Below are 9,724 nucleotides of genomic sequence, written 5' to 3'. Positions count from 1 at the left end.
CAAAGAGATAACATTGGTGTTGTAGAATTTTCAAAAGTAGGAGAGAAGAAAAAAGTGGTGGGGTGCTTATTTAAAGATATAATGGCCCCAAACTTTCAAATCTGAGAAGCGATATGGACATCTAGGTATATGAAGCTCAAAGGTTTTCTACCAGTTTTAATTCAAAAAAGTTTCCACCAAGATACATAATAATCAAATTGTAAAAAATTAAAAGCAAATGGAATTAAAAACAAATTGAAAGCAGCATGAGAAAAGAATTTCCTCAAATACAAAGAAACCGAAAGGAAGTAACGTCAGCCCCGACAGCAGAGGATTCTTGCTGTGGCTCCGAGGTGCAGGCGATTCTACAAGATGTCTCACCTGCCTATGAAACTCCTGCGCAAGAAGATCGAGAAGCGGAACCTCGAGTTGCGACAGCGAAACCTAAAGCTGCAGGGGACCTCAAATGTGAACCTGTCAGAAACTCAAAATGGAGATGAGACCACTGAAGAAACAGTAGGAAGTAGAAAACTTAAAAAATCCTTAAAACAGTCTCTGATAGTGGGCTTGTCAGAAACCCAAAATGGAGACATGTCTGAAGAAACAGTGGAAAATGTAAAAGTTAAAAAATCCCCCCAGAAAAGTACATCTATCATATTAACCAATGGACAAGCAGCAATGCAGTCTCCCAATTCTGAATGAAAAAAGAGAAAGAAGAAGAGAAAAATGGTGAATGATGCTAGGCCTGACACAAAAAGACGAAAAACTGAAAACCAAGGGGAATCTGAAGAAGACAGTGCTGAGGCGCATAAAGGGACAGAAGACAACGCCGGGGAGCCAGATACTGAGGAAGGTGGCAGTGAAGCTCCCAGTCTGCCCATGGGACTGACAGGTGCTTTTGAGGACACTTCATTTGCTTCTTTAACTGATCTTGTCAATGAAAATACTCTGAAGGCAATAAAAGAAATGGGCTTTACAAACATGACTGAAATTCAACATAAAAGTATCAAGCCACTTCTGGAAGGCAGGGATCTTCTAGCAGCTGCAAAAACAGGGAGTGGCAAAACTCTGGCTTTTCTCATCTCTGCAGTGGAATTCATCGTGAAGTTAAAGTTCATGCCCAGGAATGGAACAGGAGTCCTTATTCTCTCACCAACTAGGGAACTGGCCATGCAGACTTTTGGTGTTCTTAAGGAGCTGATGACTCACCATGTGCATACATACGGGTTGGTAATGGGTGGCAGTAACAGATCTGCTGAAGCACAGAAACTCGCTAATGGGATCAACATCATTGTGGCCACCCCAGGTCGTCTCCTGGACCACATGCAGAATACCCCTGGGTTTATGTATAAAAATCTACAGTGTCTGGTTATTGATGAGGTTGATCATATCTTGGATGTTGGGTTTGAAGAAGAATTAAAGCAGATTATTAAACTTCTGCCAACACGCAGACAGACTATGCTCTTTTCTGCCACACAAACTCGAAAAGTTGAAGATCTAGCAAGGATTTCTCTGAAAAAGGAGCCATTGTATGTGGGTGTTGATGATGGTAAAACTAATGCAACAGTGGATGGTCTTGAGCAGGGATATGTTGTTTGTCCCTCTGAAAAGAGATTTCTACTGCTCTTTACATTCCTTAAGAAGAACCGAAAGAAGAAACTAATGGTCTTTTTTTCATCTTGTAAGTCCGTGAAATACCACTACGAGTTGCTGAACTACATTGATTTGCCTGTCTTGGCCATTCATGGGAAGCAGAAGCAAAATAAACGTACAACCACATTCTTCCAGTTCTGCAATGCAGATTCAGGGATTTTGTTATGTACAGATGCGGCAGCAAGAGGGCTGGATATTCCTGAAGTCGACTGGATCGTTCAGTATGACCTTCCAGATGACCCTAAGGAATATATTCATCGTGTAGGTAGAACAGCCAGAGGCCTGAATGGGAGAGGGCATGCTCTACTCATTTTACGCCCAGAAGAATTGGGTTTCCTTCGTTACTTGAAGCAATCCAAGGTTCCATTAAGTGAATTTGACTTTTCCTGGTCTCAAATTTCTAACATTCAGTCTCAGCTTGAACAATTGATTGAAAAGAACTACTTTCTTCATAAGTCAGCCCAGGAAGCATATAAGTCATACATATGCTTATGACTTATATGGGAGCCTATGACTCCCATTCTCTGAAACGGATCTTCAATGTTCATAACTTAAATTTGCCTCAAGTTGCTCTGTCTTTTGGTTTCAAGGTGCCTCCTTTTGTTGATCTGAACGTGAACAGCAATGAAGGCAACCAAAGAAAGAGAGGAGGTGGCGGCGGATTTGGCTACCAGAAGACCAAGAAGGTTGAGAAGTCAAAAATCTTTAAACACATTAGCAAGAAATCATCTGACAGCAGACAGTTCTCACACTGAAGACACAACTTTCATCTGGAGTAGTTTTGTCCTGAAATGAATTTTTTTTTTCTTGCTCTAACAAAGGAATTTTTGTAGCCGTAGAATTTGGACCTTCATAACAAGAATATGACCCAGGTTGGAAGCACTGAGCACTGTGATTTTTTTTTCATCAAGTGTCTTTTATTTTGGAGATACAAAACAGACTTTAATTTTTCTTGGTTGCCTAAGAGCAAGGCAAGGAATTTCTCTAGTGTTTTTGTGGTGATAATATGCTATTTTAATTTTACATACACACAAACTTATGTCATTGTTTTAATATAATTTTTTTGTTCCTTCTCAGTTTTTGAAGATTTCTGAGGTGTGGATTTCTGTACTGACTTCTTGTAGAAGGTAACTTAGTGTACTAGACAGATGATGGTAATGCAAAAATAGTCTCAGGGCTTTTTTTAGTTTTAGTTGTTTCTAGGACCTTCGTGGTATTATGTCTCGTGACCCCTCCTAAAAATGCTGCAGTATATAAGGGCAGAGAGCTTTGAGAAATACCTATGACGCACCTTAGGATAAAGGTACCATCATTTTTATATAGTCTTGATTTTTTAAAAATGAGCCTTTCCCAGTTTCTTTTTTCTTTTAGAGTAAGAAATATGGGTTATTTGTCATTGTTATTTGAATAGTGTCCCTAGCAGTCATAATGGGTGGGGGAGAAGGAGATTGAAATTTATGAGCTTCATTTACACCAATACTGGTGTAATACACTGCTGATCTTCATCTGGTAACTTAGCAAATACTTTAAAGAAAAAAAGAAAGAATAGTGACATTCCTCCTCCAGATTTGTTGATTTGAAAGTGGTCTGGGTTTTGGAAAGCCCTTCCAACACAGCAGAGCTCTTAGAAGCCAGGGCCGACTATCAGTAGACGTAAAGCCAAGCCATCACAGTGCTCAGCATCTATCTGTGTTAGTTACTTGGTGAGAAAAATTACCTCTTCCAGATCTATGAAACAAAAAATAAGATCTGTAGTGAAAACTGAAAATGAACAGTAGTCAGAAAAAAATAGCTAAGTCAGTCAGATGGGTATTTTGTCATAGGGGCACTTCATTTCTATTATGTTAGAGTAGTGTGTAAGTACAAAACAATTAACAGTTCAAAACTCAAAGCTAAAATTGCCAGCATCATTTTGCTATTATGCAAGTTAATATTTGTAGAGTCTCAGTAATTGTAGGTACACCGAGAACATCAAATGGAGGAAGCAGTCTGATAGTTAACATTCCAGCACAAGAAGAACAGCACCCCCTCTGGGCTTGACTGCTGCCATTGGCCGCAGGCGTCCTGGGTTCGAGCCTTGACTCCTGGGCTCCTGGCTTGTTTTCTTAGATTCCTAACTCATAACTCTCTCCAGTATCATGCTTTCCTTTTTTGTTCAGAAATAATTATGTTTTTAAAAATATACAAAGGGAAGAATATTTAATCAATGAACAGAAGTAAATACTGTTGGTATTTGGTATGTAACCTTCCAGTTTTTTCTGGGCATGTTAATACGCCCATTTTTTTTATCGAGAGAAATTATCTTCTGCCTACTACTTGTAACCAGATTGTTTTATAACATGTCATTTTCCTGTGTCATTAAATACCATTAATCGTAAAAAAAAAAACAAACAAAGAAACCAAATAATGATATCAACACATTTCTCAGAAGAAAGTTTACAGGCCAAGAGAAAGTGGGATGATATATTCAAAGTGCTGAAAGAAAATAAAAATTACAATGAAGAATATTTTACCCAGCAAGGATGTCCATCAGAAATAAAAGAGAAAAAAAGATTTTCCCAGAGAGACAAAAGCTAAGGGTGTTCATCACCCTAGATATGCCTTATAAGAAATGTTAAAGTGGTTTCTTTCAGCTGAAATGAAAGTATGCTACTTAATAACAGGAAAACATGAAAGTATAAGACTCACAGGTAAAAAGAAGTATATAAACAAATACAGAATAATGTCACAGTGTAATGGTGGTGTGTAAATCAACTATAACTCTAGTATAAAGGTTAAACAATAAAAATACTAAAAATAACTATAGCTACAATAATTTGTTAATGGACATATAATAATATAAATAGATGTAAATTGTGACATCAAAAACATAAATTGTAGAGTGAAAGTAAAAGTGCAGAGCTTTAATATGCAATTGAAGTTGAGTTGTTACGATCTTTAAATAGTCTGTTGTAACTATATGATGTTTTATGTAAGCCTTATGGTAATAAAGCAAAAACTTAAAGTAGATACACAAATGTTAAAGAGAAAGGAATCAAAGCATACCACTACATGGCAGCTCATACTTGTAATCCTAGCACTCTGGGAGGCCAAGACAGGTAGATTGCTTGAGTTCAGGAGTTTGAGACCAGCCTGACCAAGAGCAAGACCCTGTCTCTGGAAGACATTATTCTTAGTAAAGCATCACAAGAATGGAGAAGCATGAATCCTATGTACTCAATTTTGATATGAGGACAATTAATGACAATTAAGGTTATGGGGGGGAAGCAGAAAGAGGGACAGAGGGAGGGGGGTGGGGCCTTGGTGTGTGTCACACTTTATGGGGGCAAGACATGATTGCAAGAGGGACTTTACCTAACAATTGCAATCAGTGTAACCTGGCTTATTGTATCCTCAATGAATCCCCAACAACAACAAAAAAAAAACAGCTAGGCTTTTATTTCTGAGTAATGTATTGGCTATTCGAGTTTTTTTCTGATTTCATATAAAATGAAGTACTATTTTTTTCAAGATCTTTAAAGTAAGACATTGGTGCTTTAATAGGGATGGCATTAAATCTGTAGATTGCTTTGGATAGTATGGAAAGTACTCAACATCTTTAATCATCAGAGAAATGCAAATGAAAACCACTTTGAGATATCACCTAACTCCAGTAAGATTAGCCCACATCACAAAATCCCCAAACTACAGATATTGGCATGGATGTGGAGAGAAGGGAACACTTGTACACTGCTGGTGGGATTGCAAACTAATGCAGTCTTTTTGGAAAGAAGTTTGGAGAACACGTAGAGAACTAAAAGTTGACCTACTGTTCGATCCTGCAATTCCTCTACTATTTACCCAGATGATCAAAAACCATTTTACATCAAAAACATTTCCACCAGAATGTTTATTGCAGCCCAATTTATAATTGCTGAGTCATGGAAGCAGCCCAAATGCCCATCAACCCATGAATGGATTAACAATTTGTGGTATATGTATACCGTGGAATACTATGCAGCCATAAAAAATGATGGAGACTTTACAGCTTTTACATTTACCTGGATGGAACTGTAACACATTCTTTTTAGTAAAGTATCTCAAGAATATAAAAAAAAGTATCCAATGTACTCAATACTATTATGAAACCAATATACCATCACCTACACATCCATATGAATGATAAAACTATAGTCCAGAAAAAAAGAGAGGAGAAGAGGGAAAGTGGAAGGGAGAGTAAGGGCGGGATGAGGGAGGGTATTTGGTGGGACCTCACCTATTGTGCATAATGCAATGGCACATTTCAAAACTACTAAGAGTATAGTATAAATACCTTACCACAACAAATAAGTAAGTGAGGTGATGGTTATGCTAATCAGTCTCATTTACACATTCCACATTGTATATCAAATCAGCACATTGTACCCTATAATTGTATACATTTATGATTTAATAAAAAAGATTGTAATTCTAACAGAAAAATAAATAAATAAATAAATAATAAAAACCAGCCAGGCTTGCGGCAGGTGCCTGTAGTCCCAGCTACTCGGGAGGCTGAGGCAAGTGGATCACTTGAGTTCAAGAGTATGAGGTTGCTATGAGCTAAGATCCCATGGCACTCTACTGAGGGTGACAAAATAAGACTTCGAACAAAAAAAAGCATACCACCATAGAAGAACATCAGATCACAAAGGAAGACAGTGAGAGAGTAAGAGAGGAACAAAAGTTCTACAAAAAGACAGAAAAAAATAACAAGATGGCAATAATGTGTCCTTCCCTATTAATAATTACCTTGAATACAAATAGATTAAATTCTCCAATTAAATGATAAGGAATAACTTAATTGACTAAAAAAAAACCAAGACCCACCTATATGCTGTATAGAACAGACTCACTTTGGCTCTAAAGACATACATTGAATGAAAATAAAGGGATGCAAAAAAGATAGTCTATGCAAATGATACCCATAGAGAGTATAGGTAGCTATATTTATAGCAGACAAAATCAATTTTAAGTCAAAAACTGTAAAAGACTCCTATAGTCTCAGCTACTCGGGAAAATGCAGCAGAAGTATCACTTGAACCCAGGAGTTTGAGGTTGCTGAGAGCTAGGCTGTTGCTAGGCAACAGAGTGAGATTCTGTCTCAAAAAAGAGAGAGAGAGAAATTTTAAAAACTGTAAAAAGAGATTTAAAATGTCATTATATAATGATAAAGGAGTCAATTAAAGAAGAGGTTATGATGGTTGTAAATATGTATTCACACACTTTTGAGTACCTAAATATATAAAGCAAATTTAATAGATCTGAAAGGAAAAAAGATAATAATAAAATAATAGTAAGGGCCTATGCCATGACATGTTCAACATCCAGACAGAAAATCAATAAGGAAACATTAGAATTGAACTATTCTTTAGATCAAATGGACCTAACAGACTTATATAGAACATTGCATTCAAGAGCAGCAGAATGCACATTCTTTTTTTTTTTTCTCTTCCACAGGAAAAGGATTATTTTATTAAGTATTTTAAAACAACTAATTAACATTTACTCATAGATAAAAATATTTACAATTTCACACCTTCAAGAAGGCTACAAAATATAAACACTGTACCTCTCTCTAGAGAAGAAAATTATTCTTCTCTTCAAAAACAGGATGACATTCATTTTTCTCACTTTGTAGATCAAGTAATTATACAATAAACATCTGAAACATTTTCCTTTTTAATATGTTTGTATAATATATATTTATAACAGCTTTACCAATAAAGGCAATAAACTTTATACCAAAATAAAAACAAGAAAAGAAAAAGTTAAAACACAATCGACAATCAAGCATAGCAGAATGCACATTCTCACAACTGCACATGGTACATTCTCCAGGATCGATCATATGTTAAGACCACAAACAAGTCTTAAAAATTTAAGAAGATTGAGAACATATCAAGTATTTTTTCCAAATACAGTGGCATAAAACTAGAAATCAAAAACAGGAGGAAAACTGGAAAGTTCATAAATATGTGGGAATTAAACAATACAGTCTTGAATAACCAATGAGTCAAAGAATAAATCAAAGGGGAAATTAGAAAATATCTTGAGGGAAATAATAACAGACAAGAAACTATACAAAAGCTTATGGGGTGCAGCAAAAACAGTAGTAAGAAAAATTTATTGTGATCAACACCTGTGTTAAGAATGAAGTAAGATCTCAAACAACCTAACTTTATACCTCAAGGAAAAATATAAAAGAATAAGGAAGTCCAAAGTTAGCAGAGGTTCTCAAAGTATTTTTTATGCTAGTTGTACCAGGTTCATGCATGTGCAGGTCAAGGTTATGCTCAGAATTTCATAAACACTTTACTGGTCTCTTTTCTAAACATTTTCCTCTCCATAATCTTACTGATAAATTCAGGATTTCTGCAATCATTATTTTGGTCCTCCAGCCAGAAGCTACCTAGTATGACAATGGTGCATGAACAGATTCATAGTGAAAGAATAGAATTTCTACAACTATGCTGGACAACTAGATATCCACATGCAAAACTGGATATCCACATGTGCTGGACGACTGAACATCCACATGAATTTGAATTGCTACTTGACACGATAACAAAAAATTACCTCAGGGGCGGCGCCGGTGGCTCAGTCGGTAAGGCGCCGGCCCCATATACCGAGGGTGGCAGGTTCAAACCCGGCCCCGGCTGAACTGCAACCAAAAAATAGCCGGGCGTTGTGGCAGGCGCCTGTAGTCCCAGCTACTCGGGAGGCTGAGGCAAGAGAATCGCTTAAGCCCAGGAGTTGGAGGTTGCTGTGAGCTGTATGATGCCATGGCACTCTACCAACGGCCATAAAGTGAAACTCTGTCTCTACAAAAAAAAAAAAAAAAAAAAAAAAAGATTTAAAAAAAGAAACAAAAAATTACCTCAGAATGGATCGTAGAAGTGAATGTAAGACCTAAAACTAAGAAATCTCATAGAAGAATATAGACACATGTATTCATGACATTGAATAGGCAATAGTTTCTTAGATAAGATGCCAAGAGCATAAGTAAATGTACATCAAAGAAACCCACAATAAAGTGAAAAGATAGCCCACGTAGTGGCAGAAAAACTTTTTAAATCACCTATCTGATATGTGATTAGTATGTAAAATATATACAGATCTATTAAAATATTATAAGCTACAAATAAATCAATTAAAAATTGGATAAGGAACTACCATACAGAAGATCAATAAGAAAACAGAAGACTTGAACAAGACTATAGACTAATTATACCTAACAGAAATGTACAGAGCACTCTATTCAATGACTACAGGATGCACATTTTTTTTCAAGTGCTCATGGAATATTCTCCAGAATAGAACATATTTTAGGCTGTAAAATACATCTTAATAGATTTAAAAACAGTAAAATTATATAAAATACCTTTTCTGTTCATAATTAAAGATAGAAATCATTATGCAGAATGAAATCTGAAAAACTCGCACATATATGGATTTAAATAGCACACTCTTAAAACAACCAATGGATTAAAGAAGAGGAAATAATGACAATTAGGAAGTATCTTGAGACAAGTGAAAATGAAAATACAACATACCAAAATTTATGGGATACAGTAAAAGCAGTGCAAAGTCAGAGATTTATAACTACAAATGGTTACATTAAGAAGAGTCTCAAATAAAAATCCTAACTTTATACCTTAAGAAAAAAGAAAAAGAACAAACTAAACTCACACATAGTAGAAGTGAGCAAATAATAAAGATTAGAGATTAGAGAAAAGATAAATAAAATGGAGAATAGAAAAACTGTAGAAAAAATCAACAAAATTGAGTTGGTTTTTTGAAAGATCAGCAAAAAATGACAAATCCTTAACTAAATTGACTAAGGAAAAAGAACACTTAAATGAATTCAGAAATGAAAAAATGGACATTATTATTGATTTCCTAGAAATAAAAAGGATTATAAGGTAGTACTATAAACATTTGCATATGCACAAATCAAATAACCCATATAAAACTGAAAAAATACTAGAAATGCACAACTCACAAAGACTGAATTGTAAATAAATAGAAAATCTGAACAGATCTGTAATTATTAAAGAGATTGAGTCAGTAA

At 35.6% G+C, this 9,724-nt stretch overlaps 1 pseudogene across 1 annotated transcript; it reads left to right on the top strand.

The window, feature by feature from the left end:
* Positions 1-293: 293 nt before the first annotated feature.
* On the top strand, positions 294-3,178 carry LOC128578419 (ATP-dependent RNA helicase DDX18-like; annotated as a pseudogene). Its single transcript, XR_008377719.1, has one exon. The product of XR_008377719.1 is annotated as an ATP-dependent RNA helicase DDX18-like (transcript).
* The last annotated feature ends 6,546 nt before the right edge of the window (positions 3,179-9,724 follow it).

The sequence above is a fragment of the Nycticebus coucang genome, chromosome X (genome assembly GCF_027406575.1).
Source record: "Nycticebus coucang isolate mNycCou1 chromosome X, mNycCou1.pri, whole genome shotgun sequence".
In the NCBI taxonomy this organism is placed as follows: Eukaryota; Metazoa; Chordata; class Mammalia; order Primates; family Lorisidae; genus Nycticebus; species Nycticebus coucang.
Note: the sequence above shows the minus strand (reverse complement) of the source record. Positions and strands in the feature narration are given on the sequence as shown.